The sequence below is a fragment of the Triticum aestivum genome, chromosome 3D (genome assembly GCF_018294505.1).
Source record: "Triticum aestivum cultivar Chinese Spring chromosome 3D, IWGSC CS RefSeq v2.1, whole genome shotgun sequence".
Lineage (NCBI taxonomy): Eukaryota > Viridiplantae > Streptophyta > Magnoliopsida > Poales > Poaceae > Triticum > Triticum aestivum.
This window is the reverse complement of record NC_057802.1, coordinates 598,808,809-598,831,353: the sequence shown is the minus strand read 5'-3', so window position 1 is coordinate 598,831,353 and position 22,545 is coordinate 598,808,809. Positions and strand designations below refer to the sequence as shown.

The following is a 22,545-nucleotide window of genomic DNA, read 5'->3' as shown; positions in this document are numbered from 1 at the left end:
TTTTAGAAGGATTAGGAAAAAAAGGAGAGGAGAGGAAAGACGGGGGTTATACAATATTTACAATATAGAAAAAAAAAAGGAGAGGTGTGTGGGGGAAGGAAGCCAACTGTAGAGACGCAGACGACGTTGGCCCTAGCCCCACACCATGACATGACTTCTCTTTTTGAGAATATTGTCATTGGTCCATTCATCACAAGTTGCAGTACAACGCACACAAATGGAATCGCTCAGAAAGGGCAAAGGAAGATATGAGTTGAAAAACACTCGTAGAATATTACCGCAGAAAATAGAAAAAACAAGAAAGTTTCTAGGAATAACTGCACTTGTCATCGCCACCACATACGATCGCCCGAGTTGAGGAAGTACCATTGTCAAATTGGGCTTTGTGAGCCGATTGAAAGGCTTGCCGTTGGCGAAGCCGAATTCGCCGTGGCGCGTCGACCGGGGGACATCCCCGTACTCCTCGCATCCGAGAACCACTGCTTGCCGCCGCCGTGGTCGAGGCACAGCACAGGAACCGTCATTCACATACCACCATCCCATATCCATAGTCTTCACATGCACATGGACGGTGCCGCTTTGGGCAACCACCAGCAGCCCACCAGAGGACACCAGATATGCTGAAGCAGCAAAAAAAACAGAAGACAATCTCCCATGGATTCCCTCAACCTCGCTGCCATGGCGCTCCGAGATGGAGCCGAGACCAGGGAAAATTTATTCCAACCGCCGAGGTCGCTCCCATCCAAACCACGACATGGGGAACACAGATCCTAACCCTAACTACATAACTGAGGCGGAGATCCGGGATCCCCTCCCCCACCAGTCACCGAAGTGGTGGATTAGGCGAGAGCTCGCGGCCTCGCTTGCGGAGGTAGGAGACTGAACGCGGTCTTTCGCCACAAAGGGGAGAGGAAGGAACCGTCGTGAGGAGTTACATAAAGACATGACTTTTGACCGAAGAAACGAGAAAATATCACTTTATCAAACTCATGTGATATTTTGACGGCAAACATGAAAATTTACATAAGTACTCTCTTCGTTCCTAAGTATAAGTCTTTTTAGAAGTTCAAAAAAAGTATAAGTCTTTTTAGAGATGAGCAAAATGAGTGAATCAACATTCTAAAACAAATCTATATACATTTATATATAGTCCGCATTGAAATCTCTAAAAATAATTATATTTAGAAACGGAGGGAGTAGAAGACATGCGTGTTGGCGAACCAACCTGTGGTTGGATGGTTAGGAGGACAATGGTATCCCCAACCCAACAGGGTTCAATTACTGATACTCGCATTATTTCTATTTTTCCTCAGGATTTCCGGTGACACGTGTTCAGTGGAAGGAGACATTTCCGTCAACTACGAGGCGCCTTTTGTAACTTCGTAATCTTAAAATGATATGTTGGCTCAGTCCCTCAGGGATGCTCATAGTCAGAGGCGAGTCAACTAAGCAGGCTTTAACAGGCTCAAGCCTACCCTCCAGTAAATCAATTTTTTCAACTACTAGCACGGTCCTTACTTAGCCTAGCTCTCATGTCTCAAGTCTCAACCCATGTACTCCATGGCTCTCACACACGCATGGGCACAGCCGCCAACAGCAACGTACGCGGCCATGCGGGGATCGAAACACGAAGCTCCATGCCTTAAACTCTAGCGAGCGGACGCACCGCAAGCTGCAGTTGTCGCCCCGCACCGGAGCCACGAGCCAACCCGAGCGGACGCAAGCCTAGGAGGTGGCTATTTTGCTATACAGATCCAAATTTTCGTTCCAAATATAATATTTTGCAAATATAGAAAAAAAATCATGCAAATAGTTCATGTTTCCAGCAGTAATCTGAGATTATTTAAGGTTGTTCAGAAAAATATTATGAAACAGTTTTTTCTTTAAGTTGACATTTAATATTCTCGTTGTTGAGTTTGAGCACATCCTCCATTAGTATCCTAGATTCGGCACTGCTCATACGGGTAGGGTCTATGTTTGTGTATTGATAAGGATAAATGTATGTGTGTGTATATAAGCGTCTGCGGCTGTACTGTGTTCAAAAAAAGAGATATGTGTATTGGTTCAAAAAAAGAATATTTGAAAATTCCAAACTGATATTGTGGATGTGATGAAGCCCTGCAAGAAAGCTACACGGGTATGTTGTTGGATTGGTCGCCTCCTCGAACCGGCGCTCAGTTTTCTTGTGCCTCTCGTCAACATTGTCATCGGTCTGCCTCGTCTTCTGTGGCATTAGGACCATGGAGGTGCAATGGATCCTAGCCTTTGCCAGCAGGAAGGCTTCTTCGTCTATTTTTTTTTTCTTATATTTTGTGTCCTGGTCGAAGAGGCGAATCATCGGGGGCTCTCCCAAGATGGAATAAGATTATCCCTTTCTAGCCCCGTTCCATTGGTGTTTCTATCATTATTGCAGGGCGTGTGGAGGTTTGTCTCTGACAGATCTCGATTCGGTCGGCGTCTGTCTTTAGTAGATCCATGTGGATATGGTCTTCGCTCGTCGATGTTCATGTGTCTATAGGTTGGATCCTTCCAATCTACGCTTCTCTTCATCGACGATGGTCAGGGCAGGACCTAGACTCAAAATTACCCGGTGTCCACATAGACGAACATATGCCTACGTGTCAAACAATCAATGGCCTACACACTAAATCAATGGATTATATTAAGCATGTGCAAATTGGACCCGATGCTAGTGACACCCGCGAGCTGTGCGTAGCTCCGCCCCTGACGATGGTTGTTGCTCTGTGTGCTGGTCCTATAGGGCCTTAGCAGGACGACTTCTTGACTGTCTACTACAACAAGACTTGCCTGGCTCTGGTGAGGGAGAGGCGATGAAAGCGGCGCGTCTTGGCCTCGCCCCAGTGCTTGTAGTCGTCGATAGGTAGTCTATGGACCTGTATGTTATTTTATTTCTGGCATATTTTGCACTACCTTAACAGTTGATGAATAAATCGAAAGTTTTTTCGGAAAAAAAATGTATTGCGCATGTGAGGGTTGTAGCGGCGACAAGCAGTTCTGTACCAGAGGTTTTGACCATAAGACTTCCAAGCATGTTTTTTGATGTCTTTCTATTGCTTATCAAATACTCCCTCTGTTTATATATTAATATAAAATATTTTTGAGGCTTGTATGTTCAGTCTAAATTGTCCATTATTGGTCAAGATATAGAGTACTAGATACGCGCATATCTCATGCGATTACGAAAGAAGCGGGCAAGTGTGGATATTTGTCACTATGAGCGTTTTTGATTGCCCGCATACACTTCAATCAGGTCCACGCTAGAAGAATTGGGCTGGTTTGATTGTCTGCATTCACTGTTAGACCTGCATTGCACAGACTTTAAAGCAGTTATGAGCCTCGCTCCCAGGGAATGCTTGATTTGGCAGTTTTTCACTAGCCCACGCCCGAGTGATGCTATCGATCTCGCGGGGTACTCTCCTAATGCACATATGGGCTCCTTTAGGCTGGGTACACCCTGGATATGAATTTGCACACAACGATGCGCTGATTTGAGGCAAGGTCTACCCAAAAAACATGCACATCGATATTATGGTTTCATTCAGACGATCGGTTTTTAGTTTCTTTGACCATAGATATTTAATTTTGTGTTCATATTTGGAGCTATTTTGGATGAATTCCGTCAAATTCTCCGCGCTCGGTCGACTGTTTGAAATGTTCTTTGACTAGTAGCTCATCTTGCAATTTCGACGATAGTAGACGAGTAGATCTACATCTTTCTCATAGATTGTACATATGCATATGTGTGGTATGTTTTAATGACACTCTTTAATCTTCTTCATCCCTTCTAATCGTTCCTCTCGGATTTCTCTCATGCGTCCTACTACATTGACATAACCACTGATGTTATTTCTCTCGTTCTCCTCTCCTGCGCCTTGCTGCATTGTCACCACCATCAACGCCATTCCTCTCAGCCTCCTTGCCCGCATTCTGCCGCACTGGCATCATTCCTCTCGCCCTGCTCGCCCTCGTCGTACTACACTAGCGTCACCATCGGCATCGTTCCTCTCGACCTCCTTGCCCGCGTTTGACTACACTGGAGTCGTCTCCGGCGTCGTTCCTTTCGACCTCCTATCCCTCGTCCTACCACACTAACGCTACCATGGCGGAGCACTACATTTCTCCTCCGCTATCCTCTGCCTCAGCGCCCTCTAATTCGTCCCTTCGTGCGGACTTTCACTGCAACGACGACGCTAGCAACTAGTTCCCCGTGCCGCCGGCGGGATCGGTCACCCACGACGACGCCCGTCGTGCCGGACGCGGCGACGCGGCCACCATCCACCACTATCTCCATGGCAATGTGTAACTTTGTGTGTTATTTACAGCTATTAACTCTTATTCACGCTACCTATTTGTTAACTCCGGCGAGGGAGGGGCGATAACGGCGGTACTCCTTCAGCCCGCTTTGGTGCTTTTAGTCGTCGCTAGCTGGTCTATGAATCGGGATGTAATTTTTATTATTTCTGGTGTTCGTTGTACTGCCGTGATTGAAGATGAATAGAATGGAGTTTTCTCGCAAAAAAGCCAATGCAGGACACCAAACGCCATGCCAAAATTGCTCCCCTAATGCAAGAAGTCTAGATGCGGGCAACCAAACAACATGCATATGTTGAATTTTTTTGCCTGTTTTTTCTCAGCCGGGCTCAACTGAGACACAGATGCAATGCATGAAAAAACCCACGCAAACAACTAAACACTTCCTATATGAACAACTAAAAAGGTGGAGCGGTGCTTCATCTTACTCACTGACGGCGGCGGATCTCGGCGGCGTGGCGCAGTGGGGACTCGGCGTCTGATGCGCAGAGATGAACTCGCGCAAGAGGAGGACGATGTTTGGCGTCATGGTGGCGTCAATGGCAGAGAGGCCTAGCAAGGTCGTGCGTTAGTTTCTGCTCTGAAGATGGATTGGTGGAAGACGGTGGCGACGACACAAGAGAGTGTGTCGGACCGGTTTGTACCCCAAACCCGGTATGTGGCTCGGTTGGGGCCTCCGGCTTTAGATGTCTGTTTGGTATTAGGCTCGGACTATCGGCACCCCTTCATCAAGTGGATAGGAGTAGCGACAGTTGTTGCTAAGATGGTGGCTTCAGACTACCTGATGTACTACTTTGTAAGGTCCTTGTTAATAATTAATAAAATGGCTGAATGCATCGCCCAGATGCAGAGACCGGGTAATCCTCCTTTTCAAAAAAAATATGAATGGAAAACCATATGTTGTCAAGTTCAATTTACGTTTATGGATTACAATATTTATTTTTCGTGGCAACGCATGTGGCAATCATCTAGTTTGTGTAGTTGTCATCACGTTTATGTATAAGGCTATGGAAGAAATATTGTTATTCTAGTTGCCATTATTCACAGAATACAATCGTCTTCATAAAAATGTGGTGTGAACTCCGATGTACTGAACACTTGGCCTACATTAGATCAATCTAATGAAAACCGTGCATATCCATTTGATATGTCAAACTTAAGTACTGCAAATATAAAAATGTTTATCACAGTGTGCTCGAACTTCTCTTTGAAAATAGTGAAGTGTAAATAGAGGACAACTTACTGCCCTTTTCAGCTATGGGGGAAAAGTTAGGAGAAAATGTACTCCTCAGAAGTTATAAAGACACTAGTAGATAAAGAGCCTTTAGTCCCGGTTCATAAGGGCCTTTAGCCCCGGTTCTGGAACCGGGACTAAAGGGTCGTTACTAATGCCCTAGCCCTTTAGTCCCAGTTCTTACACGAACCGGGACTAAAGGCCGTCCACGTGGCAGGTGCGGGGAGCCCAGGCAGAAGGGCTTTTGGTTCCGGTTGGTGGCACCAACCGGAACCAATAGGCATCCACTTGTCAGCATTTCAGTGGCTGGGGTTTTTGTTTTTTTCTGAAAGGGGGTGGATTTGGGGGTTTTGTATGGTTAATTAAGGTGTTTCATATATTGTGTTAGGTAGCTAATTAATTAATAGAGAGAAAAGTGTCCTCTCTTATCTCCGTGCTTGGTCGACGCTACGTACTATACGTATAGAGAGGCCCTCGACACGCTAGCTAGTAAGAAAATGAAGGAAACCATTAAGTACAGAAGTTCGTCGTGCATACCGAGAGAAGTGATCGACCTTTCCTTCTCCGAGAGATTGGTCGAACAACAAGTTTTCGTATTATCTATCCGACACTACTGGCTACATACATATACAATATGTAAGATCTCTTACAACCCCCTAGCATTTGAACTCACTTTCCACATGGTATTCTCCGGCTTTATTGATGACGTGGTCAAGAAAGAATCCCGCCAATTCCTCTTGAATTGCTTTAATGTGATCTTGTGGTAGGAGTTCATTCCGCATCTCCCACGTCTAATTTGAAGAAGGGGGTTAATACATGTATATGAATGAAACTCAACAGAAATGATGGTGTAATAAAATGAAATTGTGAATATTATTGCTTACGCACTTTGTATTGTATTTTAGAGTAGCCCCGCTTATCTTTGCAAGTCGCGTTGTAGATGAACTCGCACACGTAGTATCCACAGTAATCATTCCCTTGTTCCTGCCACAAGCACTTTACGAGAAATAGAGGTCAATCAAACTGATAATAAATCATTATAAATGGCATTGATGAAAGTAGCTAGAATCAATGGGAGATGCGCGCAACTAGCTAGCTAGTAGTACTTACTTTCGGGTATGTATATCGCAGCTCCTTCGGCAGTCCCGGAGCTTCTGCGGTGAACTGTTTCCAAACTCTGCAAGACAAAGAAAATAATTATTACTTGAGATATCAGGAAATGAACAAATAGTTGCCGATATTGTGCGATAATGATCGATTGAACTTACTTGTTGAGAATTTTAGTCATGTCCGCATAGGTCTCGGGATCTTTTCGTCTCGAGTCTAAGACGGGTACTACTCCCCGCTCAAGCTTAATCTCCAGGAGAATATAGTGAAAGCTGCGCACGCATGCATAACTCATCAATTACATTACTATAACCTCGCTCGAGTAATAAGGGAAACCGAATATGCACACGACAGTAACACTCACTCGAAGTTGTAAGGAAAGAGTATTAAATCTTTGTTTTGATTTATTACTAATGATTTGAGCAAGTTGGCCTCGGCCTCGGCGGCGTTCTTTTTAACCTGAAAATGATCTATGAGATTTGTGTTAACGAACCCAATATCATACATTTCTGCTTTTCTGCACTCGACGATCTTCAATCTGCATAATATAGTGAGGATAATTATAAATACATGCAATGAAAGAGCTGAGCTATATATAGAGACTTGATGACATAAGTAGTACTTACAGACAGTAGCAAGTGACCGTTAATTTATCGAGGGCCTTCTGATTGAAAAATGCGAAGAACTCCTCAAATGGAACAGGCAACAGATCACCGCAGATGAGGTCGTGCTCCTCTTTAATTCTCAGATACAAAGTATTCGTCCCCCCAGACTCTCTGCAGGTTTTCATGTACCAATTATGGAATCTTTGCATCATCGTTGTTAGAGATTTTTCATCTTTGACGAGAGGCTTCCCGTACTCGTATCTGTGTTCGTCCACCTCCAACAAATCATAATGTACATCGTCGGGCAGGTAATCTCCAGGATTGCTATAACCGGGCACCATCCCGGAGCATTAGCGACGTTGTCGCTAGACACATTGAGCGGGGGGAACGATTGATACGCTTGTTCTCCGAGCTGGGCAATTTTTTTCCCAGATCGTCGTTCTTTTAAGCTTTGATCACTGACAGTACTTCCCGACCGCTCCGCTTCGAGATATGCCTTTTCAGTAATGCGCTCATAGTTGGTTTTCGGCGGAGACTTTGGTGGTTTCCTCAGGGCATCGATAGTGCGCTTTGCTTTCACCGGATCTACCTTCTTCTCCGGAGGTGGATGTCTCTTTGCTTTCAACCCTTCAAAGAAGTCCTTCACCTCTGTCCGCACGATCTTCGCGGTTTCCTCCGGGGTCCTCTCGTATGGTAACTTCTCTAGAGGCTTGAGAGGTGGACCGTATCTGTATTGCCTCCCGCCTCTGGCTGTACTGCTAGACGCCGGAGCAGACGGGGCGACTGCAGCTGTCTTCTTTCGTGCTTGCTTACGAGGCGGAGGAGAAGGAGTACGACGCGCCGGAGCAGCCGTGGCGGCGGCGGGTCTCTTCCGCCCTTGCTGGAGAGGCAGAGAAGGAGGAGGCTGGTGGCTGCTTGGGCGCGCCGGCGTAGGCGGAGAAGGAGGCGGAGTGCCGCCACGCGCCGGAGAAGGAGGCTGAGTGCCCTGATCGTCACTCGCCGGAGGAGGAGGCGGTGGAGGAGGCGGAGTGCCCTGACTCGCCGGATGAGGAGGAGGAGGCGGAGGCATCCAGTTCGGAAGGTTGATGAGCTCCTTCCGCCATAGGCATGGAGTCTTCAGACAAGAACCCAGCCGAGTCTCCCCTTCACCCGTAGGGTGGTCAAGCTGGAGGTCCTCAAATCCTTCTGTGATTTCATCCACCATCACCCTAGCATATCCTTCTGGAATCGGCCGGCAGTGAAAAGTTGCGCCAGGTTCAGGAGGTGCAACAGAGCCAATAGCCGCCTTGACTTTCAATTGCATCCACTGCGTCATAAGGTGGCAATGCTGAGACTCCGTGATAGCATCTACGGGGTAGCTAGCAGCAGGAGCCGTGAAGACATGCCGAACCAGCTCAGTGGAAGCCTGGCTGCTTCTCCGCTGAGATGGTGGGGTAGTTTCGGCAGGTCGCTTGCTGCGATTTGCTTCTCGTTCCTCAATCGCTTGTACCCTTGCGTGCAGCGCCTAAATTTGGATCTGCTCCACTTTTTTCCTCCTCTCCTGGCATGTGTAACCGCCTGCGTCCGGAAAACCAGCCTTCCACGGAATGGAGCCTGGAGTGCCTCGTGTCCGTCCAGGGTGCTCAGGATTCCCGAGGGCCATTGTGAGTTCGTCGTTCTCTCTGTCTGGAACGAACGTCCCTTCCCGCGCTGCATCGATATAGTACTTAAGCTTCTTGACGGATATTGCAAGTTGCTCGTCCGTCCAATGGCACTTCCCTGATACAGGGTCCAAGGTTCCGCCAGCCCCGAAGAACCAAGTCCGGCAACGGTCTGGCCAGTTCATTGTCTCTGGTTCAATCCCTTTATCAAGCAGATCCCTCTCAGCCTTGGCCCACTTAGGCCGGGCTTTGAGGTAGACACCTGACCCCGTGCGATGGTGAAGCTTCTTCTTCGCAGCATTTTGCTTGTTTGTCGCCGACATCTTCTTACTCTTTTCCGATGTCTTGTGGGCCACAAATGCGGGCCATTGATATCTGATCTTCTCATATTTGCCGATGAATTCTGGTGTCTCTTCTTTGTCGACAAACCTTTTCATCTCATTCTTCCACCTCCTGAATAGGTCTGCCATCTTCTTAAGAGCATGAGACTTGATTAATTGCTCTATAACTGGCTTCTCCGGATCCTCCTCTGGCGGTAGGGTGAAATTTGCTTTCAGCTCAGTCCAAAGATCATCTTTCGGCATATCATTGACATAAGACACCTCAGGGTCTTCGTTCCTAGGCTTATACCATTGGTGGATGCTGATCGGGATCTTGTCCCTAACAAGAACCCCGCACTGAGCAGAAAAGGCTTCCTTTATCCGGATGGGTTCAATCGGTTGGCCGTCGCGCGCGGTTGATGTGATCTCAAACCTTTCATCCGCGCGCAACTTTTTCTTCGGGCCTCGTCTCTTTACCGAAGTTGTGCTCGATCCAGAGGGCTAGAAAAAAGAAGAAAGACGAGAGTTAATTAATATGTGTACATACCAAAACAATGAATGCATCAATTAGCTAGTCAGCACAGGCTTAACTAATATATTTACCTGCCGGACTCTGTTCGGTCACCGTAGCCGTCAACACGGGCTCCTTCTTGCACCAGCATTGGGTCACCGGAGCCATCATAATCATGTGTTTCCTCCTCCATTCTTCGATCATCGTAACCTGCTTCTTCACCCTGTTCTTCCAGACCATCATTGTCGTTAAGATACGACGACATGACATCACCTCCGGCTAAGATTATGTCCCCCAACACCTCTTCTGCTTCCTCGTCTCGTCCGTGCTCCATTGTTTCTACAAATATTACAACATCGCAATTATTACACAAACATGACAGCATGTGGATATATTAGTGGCAAACGTAGACCTAGCTTATTCCGGGTTTGGGGTGGCCTCGGCAACGCTTCAAGGGTAGGGGCGCGGCGGGAGGGGGTAGGAGACCGTCATCGTTTTTTTCTAGGGTTTGGGTGTCCTCGAGAGTTTTGGTCGAGCGAGAGGGTCGGGGGGTGCTCCCGTGGTATAAGTTATCACAGTCGAGAGGGGGTATATATATCGACCGCCCCTCATGTCGAAGTTATCCGGGACGGGGTAATATCGACAACGACGACATACATACACGGGAAAATAATGTTATCGGGGAGGGGGTATATCGACCCCCCCCCACGTGTTGAAGTTATCGGGAGGGGGTTATATCGACAACGACGACATACATACACGGGAAAATAATGTTATCGGGGAGGGGGTATATCGACCCCCCCTCGTGTTGAAGTTATCCCCCCTCGTGTTGAAGTTATCGGGAGGGGTATATATCGACGACGACAGACCCGATAAAACATAAGAAGACGAAGAAGGAATAAAAAGGGGAGAAGAAGAAAGGAATAGAGGAGAGGATCGAAGAAAAAAAGAAAAAAAAAAGAGGATAAGAAGAAAGGAATAGAGGAGAAGAAGAAAAAAATATTTTCTATTTTTTCTTCTTCTCCTCTATTCCTTTCTTCTTCTCCTCTTCTTTTTCTTCTTTTTTCCTCTTCTTATTTATTTCTCTTCTTCTTCCTCTCCTCTTCTTCTTTCTTTCCTCTTCTTATTTTCTTCTTTCCTATCCTTCTTTTTCTTCTTCTTCCCTTCCTAGCTAGATATATAAAACTTTTCTAAAATTGTAACTTTTGCATATATAAAACTTTTCCATGGAACATCATTTCTCGTATATATCGAATATATATATATCGATTGTCATATATAAAAACTTTCTTTATATGAACAAAAAACTTTCTATGAACAAAAAAACATTATAGCCACATATACATATACATCACATATGAACAAAAAAATTAAACTAATAAAAATAAAAAGACATATAGCCACATATGAACAAAAACATATAGCCAAAAAAAACTTTTTGTTCATATATACATTATAGCCACATACACATATACATCACATATGAACAAAAAAAGTAAACTAATAAAAAAAACATATAGCCACATATGAACAAAAACATATAGCCACATACATACACATATACATTAAAACAATTAAACTAAAAAAACAGAGCCGGGGCGGCGGCTCTCACAGCGGGGGCGGCGAGGGCGCCGGCGAGCACGCGCGGGCCGGGCAGGGGGCTCGGGGCGCCGGGGTGGGACGGGGCGGGGGCGGCGAGGGCGCCGGCAAGCACGCGCGGGAAGGGCAGGGGGCTCGGGGCGCCGGGGCGGCGCGCGCGAGCAGGGGAGCACGAGGCGGGCCGGCGCGCAGGGGCGGGACGGGGCGGGGACGGCGAGGGCGCCGGCGAGCACGCGCGGGCCGGGCAGGGGCTTGGGGCGACGACGACGAGGAGCGGGCGGCGAGGCGAGCACGGGCAGCCTGGCAGCGTCGGGGGCAACTGGCGAGGGAGATCTGAAATTTTCCTATGTGCTACTTATATAGCAAAGGCTTTGGTCCCGGTTCGTGGCACCAACCGGGACCAATGCCCCCTTTAGTCCCGGTTGGTGCCACCAACCGGGACCAAAGGTCCCTTTTCAGCAGCCCAAAGGGCGGGAAGCGGCGGCCTTTGGTCCCGGTTGGTGGCACCAACCGGGAGGGTGGGCATTGGTACCGGTTGGTGCCACGAACCGGTACCAATGCCCCCTTTAGTCTCGGTTGGTGCCACCAACCGGGACCAAAGGCCTTGCGCTGCCCGCGGCCAAAAGTTTAGTCTCACCTCGCTAGTTGAGAGGGGCTCGGAGTGGTTTATAAGCCCCACTGCGGCTGCCCTCTCGAGCTCCTCTCAAATGCAGGCTTACGGGCCTATTTCACACTGTGCTGTCTGTGGGCCAATTGGGCCTTCTGCGGGCCTGAATCCTGGCCCAGGTTGGGTTTCTAGTCGTATTCAGGCCGTGGTGTCCCAATAGGTGGTAGTTTTTTTATTTTTTTTCAGTTTTTTGGTTTTGTTTTTTGCATTATTTATTTTCTTTTGTTTTTTGCTTTATTTTTTAATTCTTTTTGCTTTTAGGTCAGAAAAATTATAAACTTTCTGTTAGTGCCATTAGTTTTCAAATTTGAATAGTTAAAATTTGAATTCTATGAAATTTGTGTGAATCACAAGTTTGTGATTAACTTTACTATAAAAATAGTTTTTTTTCAGTTTTTTTGTTTTGTTTTTTGCATTATTTATTTTCTTCTGTTTTTTGCTTTATTTTTTAATTCTTTTTTGCTTTTAGGTCAACAAAATTATAAACTTTCTGTTAGTGCCATTAGTTTTCAAATTTGCATAGTTAAAATTTGAATTCTTTGAAATTTGTGTGAATCACAAGTTTGTGATTAACTTTAGTATAAAAATAGTTTTTTTCCAGTTTTTTTGTTTTGTTTTTTGCATTATTTATTTTCTTTTGTTTTTTGCTTTATTTTTTAATTCTTTTTGCTTTTAGGTCAGCAAAATTATGTACTTTCTGTTAGTGCCATTAGTTTTAGAAAAAATATAAACTTTATATTAGTGCCATTAGTTTTCAAATTTGAATAGTTAAAATTTGAATTCTTTGAAATTTGTGTGAATCACAAGTTTGTGATTAACTTTACTAAAAAAATGAGCATAGATGCGCCTATAGAGAGAATTCAACCTAAATTCATAATAAATTTCTATGAATTTCAGAGAAATTCACTATGAATTTAGGTCAAATTCCCTCTATAAGGGCATCTATTCTCACTTTGAGAGGAGCTCAACAAGGCAGAGAGGGACGGGCTTATAAACCAGTGTGAGCGCCCTTTGGTTGGCGAGGTGGGACTAAACTCTGACCGCAACGAGGACCAACCCTTTAGTCCCCGTTTGTGGCACAAACCGGGACTAATGGTCATGGGCCAGGGGCGAGGCGCATTGGTCCCGGTTCGTGCGTGGAACCGGGACCAAAAGGTCCAGACGAACCGGGACCAATGGCCCACATGGCTGCCCTCTTTGAGTGTTCTTGGTGAGAACATAGTTGACAAGGAGAGAACCGGGATTAATGGTATTACGAGGGCCGAACCATAAGACATTAAAGCATTTCAAATGAACTCTAAAAAAGTTGAAAGTTGGCATGATATCATAATTTCACCCACATACCATGTGCATGTACAAAACGGACAATGGTATCATACTCGTCTGTTACAAAGTTGGCATGGTATCATCATAATAGTTGCGGGAGAAAGTCTTCACTTTTTCATCGCTTGTGTCATTTTCTTATTGCGCCGTAACCATGGATAATCTTCATCGTTTATCAGGATGCTTGGATCAGCCTTGACTTTGAAGGGAGGAATTTCATGAAACTTTTCATAATCTTCAGACATGTCTGTCTTGCCCTCCACTCCCACGATGTCCCTTGTTCCTGAAAGAACTATGTGGCGCTTTGGCTCATCGTATGATGTATTCGCTTCCTTATCTTTTCTTTTTCTCGGTTTGGTAGACATGTCCTTCACATAGATAACCTGTGCCACATCATTGGCTAGGACGAACGGTTCGTTGGTGTACCCAAGATTTTTCAGATCCACTGTTGTCATTCCGTACTGTGGGTCTACCTGTACCCCGCCTCCTGACAGATTGACCCATTTGCACTTAAACAAAGGGAACTTAAAATCATGTCTGTAGTCAAGTTCCCATATGTCCACTATGTAACCATAATATGTGTCCTTTCCCCGCTCGGTTGCTGCATCAAAGCGGACACCGCTGTTTTGGTTGGTGCTCTTTTGATCTTGGGCGATCGTGTAAAATGTATTCCCATTTATCTCGTATCCTTTGTAAGTCAATACAGTCAAAGATGGTCCCCTGGACAACAAGTACAGCTCATCACAAACAATGTTGTCACCTCTGAGACGTGTTTCCAACCAACTGCTGAAAGTCCTGATGTGTTCACATGTAATCCAGTGGTCGCACTGCTCCGGGTGTTTGGAGCGCAGACTGTTCTTGTGTTCATCGACATACGGGGTCACCAAGGTAGAGTTCTGTAGAACTGTGTAGTGTGCTTGAGACCAAGAATATCCGTCCCTGCATATTATTGGGTCCCCTCCAAGCGTGCTTTTCCAGTCAGTCTTCCCTCATACCGCGATTTAGGGAGACCCATCTTCTTAAGGCCAGAAATGAAGTCAACACAAAACCCAATGACATCCTCTGTTTGATGGCCCATGGAGATGCTTCCTTCTGGCCTAGCGCGGTTACGGACATATTTCTTTAGGACTCCCATGAACCTCTCAAAGGGGAACATATTGTGTAGAAATACGGGCCCCAGAATGACAATCTCGTCGACTAGATGAACTAGGACGTGCGTCATGATATTGAAAAAGGATGGTGGGAACACCATCTCGAAACTAACAAGACATTGCGCCACATCACTCCTTAGCCTTAGTATGATTTCTGGATCGATCACCTTCTGAGAGATTGCATTGAGGAATGCACATAGCTTCACAATGGCTAATCGGACGTTTTCCGGTAAAAGCCCCCTCAATGCAACCGGAAGCAGTTGCGTCGTAATCACGTGGCAGTCATGAGACTTTAGGTTCTGGAACTTTTTCTCTGGCATATTTATTATTCCCTTTATATTCGACGAGAAGCCAGTCGGGACCTTCATACTGAGCAGGCATTCAAAGAAAATTTCTTTCTCTTCTTTCGTAAGAGCATAGCTGGCCAGACCTTCATACTGCTTCGAAGGCATGCCGTCTTTTTCGTGCAAACGTTGCAGGTCCTCCCGTGCCTCCGGTGTATCTTTTGTCTTCCCATACACGCCCAAGAAACCTAGCAGGTTCACGCAAAGGTTCTTCATCACGTGCATCACGTCGATTGAAGAGCGGACCTCTAGGTCTTTCCAGTAGGGTAGGTCGAAGAATATAGATTTTTTCTTCCACATGGGTGCACGTCCCTCCGCGTCATTCGGAACAGCTAGTCCGCCGGGACCCTTTCCAAAGATTACGTGTAAATCATTGACCATAGCAAGTACGTGATCACCGGTACGCATGGCGGGCTTCTTCCGGTGATCTGCCTCGCCTTTGAAATGCTTGCCTTTCTTTCGACATTGATGGTTGGTCGGGAGAAATCGACGATGGCCCAGGTACACATTCTTCCTGCATCTGTCCAGGTATATACTTTCGGTGTCATCTAAACAGTGCGTGCATGCGTGGTATCCCTTGTTTGTTTGTCCTGAAAGGTTACTGAGAGTGGGCCAATCGTTGATGGTTACAAACAGCAACGCATGTAGGTTAAATTCCTCCTGTTTGTGCTCATCGCACGCACGTACACCGTTTCCATTCCAAAGCTGTAAAAGTTCTTCAACTAATGGCCTTAGGTTCACATCAATGTCGTTGCCGGGTTGCTTAGGGCCTTGGATGAGAATTGGCATCATAATGAACTTCCGCTTCATGCACATCCAAGGAGGAAGGTAATACATACATAGAGTCACGGGCCAGGTGTTGTGATTGCTGCTTTGCTCCCCGAAAGGATTAATGCCATCCGTGCTTAAAGCAAACCACACGTTCCTTGGGTCACTTGCAAACTGAGCCCAGTACTTTCTCTCGATTTTTCTCCACTGCGACCCGTCAGCGGGTGCTCTCAACTTCCCGTCTTTCTTACGGCCCTCACTGTGTCATCGCATCAACTTGGCATGCTCTTTGTTTCTGAACAGTCGTTTCAACCGTGGTATTATAGGAGCATACCACATCACCTTCGCAGGAACCCTCTTCCTGGGGGGTCGCCGTCAACATCACCAGGGTCATCTCGTCTGATCTTATACCACAATGCACCGCATACCGGGCATTCGTTCAGATCCTTGTACGCACCGCGGTAGAGGATGCAGTCATGAGGGCATGCGTGTATCTTCTGCACCTCCAATCCTAGAGGGCATATGACCTTCTTTGCTGCGTATGTACTGTCGGGCAATTCGTTATCCTTTGGAAACTTCTTCTTCAATATTTTCAGTAGCTTCTCAAATCCTTTGTCAGGCACAGCATTCTCTGCCTTCCACTGCAGCAATTCCAGTACGGTACCGAGCTTTGTGTTGCCATCTTCGCAATTGGGGTACAACCCTTTTTTGTGATCCTCTAATATGCGATCGAACTTCAGCTTCTCCTTTTCACTTTCGCATTGCGTCCTTGCATCGACAATGACCCGGCGGAGATCATCATCATCGGGCACATCGTCTGGTTCCTCTTGATCTTCAGCAGCTTCCCCAATTGCAGCATCACCATATTCAGGGGGCACATAGTTGTTATCGTCCTCTTCTTCTTCGCCGTCTTCCATCATAACCCCTATTTCTCCGTGCCGCGTCCAAACATTATAGTGTGGCATGAAACCCTTGTAAAGCAGGTGGGTGTGAAGGATTTTCCGGTCAGAGTAAGACTTCGTATTCCCACATTTAGGGCATGGACAACACATAAAACCATTCTGCTTGTTTGCCTCAGCCACTTCGAGAAAATCATGCACGCCCTTAATGTACTCGGAGGTGTGTCTGTCACCGTACATCCATTGCCGGTTCATCTGCGTGCATTACATATAATTAAGTGTGTCAAAAACCATTACAGAACATCATGAATAGATAATTAAGTGACCAAATTAATAGAAGTTCATCATCACATTAAAACCAAAGTACATACATAGTTCTCATCTAACAACATATAGCTCTCCAGAGCATCTAATTAATTAAACCATACATTGAAACTATGTAAAACATTTCAATGCGAAAACAAATGCGATCATAATCGCAACCAAGGTAACAATTGATCCAACGGCATAATAATACCAAGCCTCGGTATGAATGGCATATTTTCTAATCTTTCTAATCTTCAAGCGCATTGCATCCATCTTGATCTTGTGATCATCGACGACATCCGCAACATGCAACTCCAATATCATCTTCTCCTCCTCAATTTTTTTTATTTTTTCCTTCAAGAAATTGTTTTCTTCTTCAACTAAATTTAACCTCTCGACAATAGGGTCGGTTGGAATTTCCGGTTCACATACCTCCTAGATAAATAAAATCTATGTCACGTTGGTCGGCATAATTTTCATAAACAATAAATGAACCAATAGTTATAAAGATAATATATACCACATCCGAATCATAGACAGGACGAGGGCCGACGGGGGCGGATACCAAAACCATCGCACTATATAATAACAAGCAATAAAATAGTAAGAAAATTAGACAAGTATCTATCTAAAGTAAGAATTTTTTTTCTTTCAGAAAGAAGATAAGAACAAGAGGCTCAACACGGTGGTGCCGGCGATGAGATCGGCGCGGGCAATCGACGGCGGTGAAGACGGGAATGGGACGTGAAGGGCCGCTAAACCTAGACAAATCTCGAGGAAAATGGAGCTTCGAGGTCGAGCTTCGAGAGGAGAAAGCTTAACTAGTGTGGCTTGGGCATTTCATCGAACACCTCATGTGCATAGGAGGTGAGCTAGAGCACCACAAAGCCCTCCCCTCGCCGGCCAGAGAAAAACAGAGCACTGGAGTGCTCTGCTCGCGGGCGAGGGGTATATATAGGCACACCATTGGTCCCGGTTCGAGGCATGAACCGGGACTAAAGGGCAGCCATTGGTCCCGGCTCAAGCCACCAACCGGGACCAATGGTGGTGGGCCAGGAGCCAGACCCTTTGGTCCCGGTTCGTGGCACCAACCGGGACCAAAAGGTCCAGACGAACCGGGACCAATGGCCCACGTGGCCCGGCCGGCCCCCTGGGCTCACGAACCGGGACCAATGCCCCCATGGGTCCCGGTTCTGGACTGAACCGGGACTAATGGGCTGACCCGGCCGAACCAAAGGCCCCTTTTCTACTAGTGAGAGCTGGCTTGTTAGGTTAGCTGATTGTCTCTTTAACACCTTTTGCCAACATATATATCCTAAGGCCCCGTTTGGAATCTCTCCACTCTGCGGAGTTGGTGGAGCACGATTTTGGCAGCTCTGTTAAAGTGAGCTGAAGTCTGGTCCACTCCGGGAGCGGAGTTAAGAGGAGCGGAGATGACCCGAATGCTCCCTAAGTCACATTTTGAGGGAACCTAATCTCTTACTTGTTAATCCTGAGACGGATGAGAGGGACTGTTTTTCTAAACACCTTTTCACTCCAAAAAAACTGTTTTTGGCCTTTTGCAAGTCCAGCTCTTCCTACAATGTTTAACACCTCAAAGAGTCACCCCTGAAATTATTCTCCGTTTGTTCAAATTTGACCAAAACAATCTTTATCCCTATACCCTACCTATCCTTATAGAAACTGACACCAGAGCCCAACCGTTGGCGTTGTACCAGTTGCCATGGCCACCCCATGGCCCTCTAGCCTCCCCTCCTATAAATACCTCGTCATCGGCCGCCAAAACACCCATCCACCTTTAAACCCTAAATGCTGCCACCCCAAATCTCCAATGCCACGCCGCCCACCATGGTGAATATGCCCCCAATGCTCCATGGTGGCTGAACGGGTCATATACAACTAACACCTCCTTGTCCTCCTCTGCCGCTCCTGCGCCATGCCCCTTTCGTTGAGGACAACTTGATTTCAACTCCTATTTGCAGTCCTGATTTCTACTCATGTGACATTCATGTGGTTCACAATATGCGATAATATTTTTTCCTTGTAAAAAACATACAATCATAGTGTTACGATCCTCATCACTTCAACTTTTCACGGTGATGACATAGATGAAAACATGGATATAGAAATTAACCGCGCTGGGTATGCAGACAGGAAAGAAATGAGTAAGTAAAGGAGGCTTTTTGTCGGTCAATCAAACTGCATACAAACTGTATTCTCAATCAACTGAGGACAATACAGACCCAGGGACTCTTGATAGACAAAAAGAACTACTCGAGACATTAACATACTATACTAAATGATACGCTTCTACTGTGAAGGAACAATACTGGAGCATATATACTAACGGACAGTACTAGAATGATAGTACTAGCATGATAGTTTACTGACAATGCACCACTACTCGAAGGAAGGCTCCAGCAAAACAAAACTCGTTACTGAATGGCAGGCCATGCAGCTCAGCAACCACAAAGGCGGTACACCAAATGAACGGTGTTCTCGCTCTGAATGTTGTAGTCCGCCAGGGTGCGGCCGTCCTCCAGCTGCTTGCCAGCAAAGATGAGGCGCTGCTGGCTAGGGCAAGTGCCTTTCTGCTCGTAGATCTTCACCTTGACATTGTCGATGGTACACGAGCTCTCAACCTCAAGGGTGAGGGTCTTCCCTTTCAGAGGCTTGACAAAGATGTGCATCATCCTACTTGCTCCTGGCCTACAGGGGCGGAGGACGAGGAGGAGGGTGGACTCCTTCCAGATGTTGTGGTCAGCCAAGGTGCGCTTGTCGTCCTCCAGTTGCTTGTTGGCAAAGATGAGGCACTGCTGGCCCTTGGGAAAGCCCTCCATGTCCTGGATCTTGGACTTCACGTTACTGATGGTGTCTAGGCTGTCAACCTCAAGGGTGATGGTCCTGCCTGCCCGCGTCTCTGTCACGTAGATTTGCATCTTTTCCTGGAGGTCAATCGTAGAGTCATGCTGGATGCCATAATCGGCCAATGTACGGTTGTCCTCTAGCTGCACCCCATCGAAGAAGAGGCGGTACTGCTGCTGGATCTTTGCCTTGACAGTGTACAGGGTGTCTGATGAGTGGACCTTGAGGCAGATTGTGCTGCCGGTGGGGGTCTTCACAAAGATACGCATTCCGGATGAGCTAGCAAACCAAACATCACCAATTGTTAGACAATATTTAAACTGTAGAACAGTACACAAAAAGCATCGACAATTCCAGGTAGTAGAAAGAGCTCATTATTTGAATAAAAGAACAGTACAGACAAGAAGAGAGATGTACTGCATAAATACTTCGTGTATACAGAACAAGGTGCCACACTAAGCCTAGCAAGTTAAGTTTTGAGCAATCATTAATAATATACTCAGTCCTATACATTGTAGAGACTAGTTAGGTGCCGTGGTTACCTAGGGAATAAAATAGAACATATGGTATTATCAATCAAGTGAACTTCTATTTGGTAAACACACCTGTCAAGTGCAGTTTTTCACAGGGTAGCAACAAACGTCGCCGTTTTTCTCTACTTTCCCTATTTGTCTCAGCATATATAGTTATATAGTCACCAAATTGTATTATACCCTGAGGAAACTAAAGGAGAATATTGCTGCTGTTTCTTGCTAAATATAAACTTCTCATTTTATATCAATAGCACTATAACTTCTCTGACACATACACGACAGAAAAACTGTCTAAAAAAGAACAACGATCTATGTGCGAGTTTATGAATTTGAGCAGCGAGCAAAGATTCACTGAAACAGATCTGAATTTCAGTACCGGGGAAAGATTCACAAAGACAGCTGATGAAAAGTAAATCATATAGTATCATGTGGATAAGAGAAATGAATGCACAAAAGTGAGTTAAGACACCTATAAATAGCTTAAGAGCTACGGAGTATCAGAGGCATGGGTGTGGCATGCTGGGTTGAGCGGAAATTGGTACAGACAGCATACAGGCGAATGCCAAATCGGCCAACAAGACTCACTGTTACAGAAGCTAGCTAGCTAGAGCATCCTTCAGAGTTGCCACCCAACAAAAGGTATCGATCATGTTCTCAAAAAAAAGGCATCGATCATAACCGAAAAACAGAATATGCAGCCTTACGAACTAAATTAACACCATGTAGATACTTAAGCCCAGCCTTCATTTACACAAAAATATCAACGTTTGCAACAGGTAAGGTCATAGGAGCAACAAGAGAGATGTAGTCATATAACAATTTTGGACTATCTTTGCTGTTTATCTTGTTATTATTGTTCTATTTTTTATGTATATAAACAAAACAAAAATTTATAAAAACACAAAGTATTTAGCTTATTAGGTTCCATGTCGAGGACATATATAACAACTCTGGTGTATCTGATATGATGAATAATCTCTCGATGAAGAGTTTCTTCCACAGGAAGAAATGATGAACAATCCTAAGATCTAGCAGAAGATGATGAGGTTAGCAACAAATTCCACGAGGTCCCACAACCCTCCAATGTAACCCTAGCTACCTGACACTGACAGTAGGCGCCTTAATAGAGGGCTAGAATCCAAAAACAATGAAATCGTTCACATTTGTTATACAGCAGTACGGTCTATGGAGCCTTGGTGCAAACAAATGAAAAAACTAGAATGCACCCAATCCATATGCGAACAATTGAAGGGAGGTAGACTCGATGGAGAAAAAATCATGAAAATATCGCCATACATCATCGATCATACAGTTGTGCAACGATCACAAAAGCAACAGAAGACTCTTTAATTTATTATTAGCAGGAACACAGGCACCGCAACCAAAGCAGATCGGGAACACCACCGGTCGAGCAATCGGAGCAAACCGTACGGGGGAACACCACTGGTCGCCGTTGCAAGAGCAGGGGAGGGGCGGAAGCATATCGGTGGCCTACACTAGAGCAGCAGGGCTCTCAACAACACCGTCTCTCTCGTCATCGGACTCGGAGGAGCTAGGTCAGGCTGGTAGGCGTCGGGTTGCTCGGGGAAGGAGGAGGATTAAAAATTTCACGACGCAGAATAAGAAGATGAAAGGGAGATGAGCGGGTTAGGGCTTACCGAGAGGAGGAAGATCTCCCTCCGCTCTGCTCGAGTCCGATGGGGTGGTGTGTGCGGGCGGCGTTGCTGCGGCAGCGGCGGAGGAGGAAGGAGATCGGTCCAAGCGAGAGGGAGAGAGGGGCGAGGAGGGTTTTCCTTTTTATAGAAAAAAAAGAGGAGATGACAGTTTTTTATTTTGAGGGGCAAAGGACAAGAAAGGTGTTTTTTATAGTGCATATAAGATTTTCTTTTTTCAACTCGAACTTTGTAAAATTTGACAAAGTTTGTAAACAAAATTATTTATGAATCTTTTTTTGCGAGAACATTATTTATGGATCTAATGATTTTTTTTATTTTACGATTTCTTCTATAAGCTTGATCGAAATGTATAAAATTTTACTTCGGGGAAAATATATGCAATATAATTTGGCAAGGAGGGAGTAAAATAGTACATTCATGATGATTTCACTATGTGTTGGAGTTGAATCTGACGGATCTCGGGTAGGTAGTTCTGAATTGGTGATCTTAGCTAGTTGGTAACAGGACAAAGACGGACACAATGTTTTACCTAGGTTCAGACCCTCTCGAAGAGGTAAAACCCTATGTCATTCTTCTATTGTATTGATTGTGATGAGTACAAAGTACATGATGATCTACCTCGAGATCATATGTAAATGAATGATTCTCTACCATATGGTCTAAAA

At 45.6% G+C, this 22,545-nt stretch overlaps 1 pseudogene; it reads right to left on the bottom strand.

The window, feature by feature from the left end:
- LOC123080822 (polyubiquitin-like) overlaps window positions 1-21,992 on the bottom strand; it is a 121,074-nt pseudogene extending 99,082 nt beyond the window's left edge.
- Between the last annotated feature and the right edge of the window lie 553 nt (window positions 21,993-22,545).